This window comes from Aotus nancymaae, unplaced genomic scaffold, assembly GCF_030222135.1.
Source record: "Aotus nancymaae isolate 86718 unplaced genomic scaffold, 86718_ANA_hifiasm-v0.15.2.pri h1tg000108l, whole genome shotgun sequence".
NCBI classification, from domain to species: domain Eukaryota; kingdom Metazoa; phylum Chordata; class Mammalia; order Primates; family Aotidae; genus Aotus; species Aotus nancymaae.
Window position 1 is genome coordinate 26165669 of NW_026988523.1, and position 4118 is coordinate 26169786.

General features: G+C 36.8%; 1 pseudogene; it reads right to left on the minus strand.

The window, feature by feature from the left end:
* Window positions 1-2165: 2165 nt before the first annotated feature.
* Window positions 2166-3740, minus strand: LOC135272281 (histone-lysine N-methyltransferase SETMAR-like; annotated as a pseudogene).
* Window positions 3741-4118: the final 378 nt, after the last annotated feature.

The window sequence follows — 4118 nt, forward strand, 5'->3', positions numbered from 1 at the left end:
AAACAGAGAGAAAAGGAAAGGGGGAAAAAAAGCTAGAAATTGACAGTTTATCTTCAAAGTAGTAATAAATGCCTGGGACCTAACTTCTCAAGAAATGATCAAAGGCAAAAGAAATTGCTATTATATCTTTAAAGTGGTGACAAAAATTAAATTTTGAAATATAATTCTATATGTGATAAATATACTTGAGATATAAAAATGAAATAAAGGCATTTGCAAAAATAAGCAAATCTGAGAAAATAGCCAGCAAAACTTGCACTAGGACTAATAAGGAAATCTCATTAGAGAGAATTATGTTCCAGATAGAAACGTGATAATAAAGAATGTAAATCACCAGAAAGTGTAAATATGTGAGATGTATAAATTAACATTGGCATTTTTAAACAATATTTGTAAATTTATGGTGAGTTTTAAACTACATGTGGAATGAATATAAAATACATGTCAATGACAGCTCAGCAACCATTAAAGGAGCAAATGGAATATAATGTTGTAAGGTTCCTGCATTACCGAGAACATGGTAAAAATGCCAGCATAAGGTAGGCTTTGTAATAAGACAATGTCATCTGTTGTTATCTTTTCAGAAATTGCTAAATGAATACCAAACAGATAGGTAGAGAAAATTGAACTGATTAATCAAAAACAAGGCAAGAAAAGTGAAAGAAACAAAACTATTTTTGACATATAGAAAATGAATATTGATATGACAGATTTGACCCAAATATGTGAGTACTTACATTAAGATGTAAACACAACTATACAGCAAAGATTGTTGGAATTTGTTGGAATTGATTGAAAAATAAATATATGCTGCACACAAGACTGATCTCTTAAATACAGTGACTCAGAATGTTTCAAAATAAAAAGATTAAAAAAAGATATTTCAGGCCGGGCGCGGTGGCTCAAGCCTGTAATCCCAGCACTTTGGGAGGCCGAGGCGGGTGGATCACGAGGTCAAGAGATTGAGACCATCCTGGTCAACATGGTGAAACCCCGTCTCTACTAATACAAAAAATTAGCTGGGCACGGTGGCGCGTGCCTGTAATCCCAGCTACTCAGGAGGCTGAGGCAGGAGAATTGCCTGAACCCAGGAGGCGGAGGTTGCGGTGAGCCGAGATCGCGCCATTGCACTCCAGCCTGGGTATCAAGAGCGAAACTCCGCCTCAAAAAAAAAAAAAAAAAAAAAAAAAAGATATTTCACAAAAATGCAAATAAAAAATCACTGGTTCAAAGACATTTTCCCATCTCAGAAAGGTCATAGTGTTTTATTTATCTATGTCTCTCCTCACCCCCCATACCAACCAGAATGTAATCTACCTGAGGAGATCTGTACCTGATTCTCTAACTAAAGGATCTAGAAGATTACTTGGCACACAGGAAGTACTCGATAAGTATTTTAAAAATTTTGTTATTTATTACTTGTATGCCATTCTAATCATTTTTATCCCCAAATGCTATTCCATTATACTTCTTATTCTGAGGGACCTCTCTCTTCTCATCAACCTGCCTTGTCTCACCTGCACTTTTTAAGTGAAGCCTTTATTCTTTCATAGATGATTAAACTCTAATCCTGGATAAAATCTAGTTTGTCTTTCCCTTATATCTGAGTGAGTTGGAATGTCTGATGACCTACAGTGTCCTATAATCAATTCAATATGATATTTTAAAGTCTTCTCCATCTTTTTATAGTCTACCATCTCGCTTCTCTGATAAGATTGTTTTCTATAACTGAATAAAGATAAATATAAAACAAAAGAAAAAACTATTATCTATCCATTTCCATACCAGATTTACATGTATGTGACTAGAATTTAAAGCATGTGAAAAATTTCACACAGTTTCTATCCTCAATAGCTTTAAAATATTTAGAAAATGTATTTGCATTTCAAATAGACTTAAAGCAAAACTAACATAGTTCCTCCTTAAGGAAGACTAAAATCAACCTTGTGCAAAGTGCAAGTGCCGATTTTCTTTGGCCTAGGGTGTAGAAAATTATGTGGGCCAGGCCTAGGACTTAATAGAGTGTCCAAACCCTAAGAATGGTTAATGCCCAACCAAGGACACTTTGTTATGTGTATCAAAGTCCAGCTTCTCTGCTGCACAAGTAATTGTGATTTTAGACCATGAATTTTAAATCATTATAACTAGGTTCAAACATATCTTTATCAATCAAAATAGGAACCATTACAATCAACACATTTTTGACAATGAGAAATAAGTTTGTTTATTCGTGTAGTATAAAAATGCATGCTCTGAGAGTTGATGAATTCTTGCAAAGCATTTTCTGCATCCTGCTGGTTGTGGAAGCATTTTCCCTGGTAAAAGTTGTGAAGACATTTGAAGAAGTGGTAGTCAGTTGGCAAGAGGTCAGATAAGTATGGGAGATGATAGAAAACTTCATAGCCCAATTAATTCAACTTTTGAAGCATTGGTTGTGTGGCATATGGTGGGGCGTTGCCATGCAGAATAACTGAACTCTTTCTGTTGACCAATGCCAGCTGCAGCTGTTGCTGGTTTTGGTGCATCTCATCGGTTTGCTGAGCATACTTCTCAGATGTAATGGTTTTGCTGGGATTCAGAAAGCTGTAATGGATCAGACCTGCAGCAGACCAAAAAACAGTGATCATGCCCTTTTTTTATTATTGTATTTTAAGTTCTGGGGTACACATGCAGATCATGCAGGGTTGTTACATAGGTATACATGCTATGATGGTTTGCTGCAGCCATCCCCCAGTCATCTACATTAGTTATTTATTTCTCCTAATATTAGCCCTCCCCCATCTTTCCACCCCCTGCAATCTCTCCCCTAACCCCCCCGCCGCCAACCTCCAACAGGCCCCAGTGTGTGATGTTCCCCTCCCTGTGTCCATATATTCTCCTTGTTCAACACCCACTTATGAGTGAGAACATGCGGTGTTTTTCTGTTCTTGTGTCAGTTTGCTGAGAATGATGGTTTCCAGCTTCATCCATGTCCCTGCAAAGGACATGAACTCATCTTTTTTTATGACTGCATAGTATTTCATGGTGTAGATGTGCCACATTTTCTTTATCCAGTCTGTTACTGATGGGCATTTTGGGTTGGTTCCAAGTCTTCTTCTACTGTAAAGACACATGCACACGTATGTTCATTGCAGCACTGTTTACAATAGCAAACATCATGGCCTTTTTTTCATTGTGCAAGTTTGGCTTTGGGAAGTGTTTTGATGTTTTTTCTCAGTCCAACTACTAAGCCAGTCATTGCTGGTTGTGGTATAAAATCCACTTTTCGCCACACATCACAATCCAATCATGAAATGGATTATTGCTTTTCTGTAGAATAAGAGAAAATGATACTTCAAAGTGATGATTTTTAAAATATTTGCTCAGCTCATGAGGCACCCACTTTTTGAGCTTTTTCACTTTTCTAATTCACTTCAAATGCCAAATGTCCACATGTCCGTAGAATGGTCTGTGTAGAGTTCTTCTTTGGCAACTTCTTGTGTAGTTTTAAGAGGATCAGCTTTGATGATTGCTCTCAGTTGGTCATTGTCAGCTTCCAATGGCTGGCCACTCTGCTCCTCTTCAAGGCTCTTGTCTCCTTTGCAAAACTTCTCAAACCCCCACTGCACTGGACATGTGTTAGCAGTTCCTGGGCCAAATGCTTTCTCGATGTTGCAAGTTGTCTCTGTTGCTTTATAACTCATTTTGAACTTGAATAAGAACATTTCTCAAATTTTCTTTCTGTCTAATGTCATTTTCATAGCCTAAAATAAATATAAAATAAACAGGAAGTAATAAGTCTCGAGTAAAAAAAAAAGCTGGAAATGTATATTAAAATAATGTATATCATTACCACAATTATTTAAAAATGCATTCCAATATCAAATGGCAAATTTCAGCAATGCCAAAACCACAGTTACTTTTGCAGCAACCTAATACCACTCTGAGAATTTAGATGGGTACATCCAAACGGACACCTAAGAAAATTTTGAAACTCTGGACTGCGAAACCACTGGAGCTTGGAAAAGTGGCTCAGCTCTCCCTTTTAAAAGCCAGCATTCTACACTTAATTAAAGGCGGTGAAAAGGCCTGTCTCTTATCAAACATTATTTTTTTTCCTTCAGGGTTTGCCCCATCTT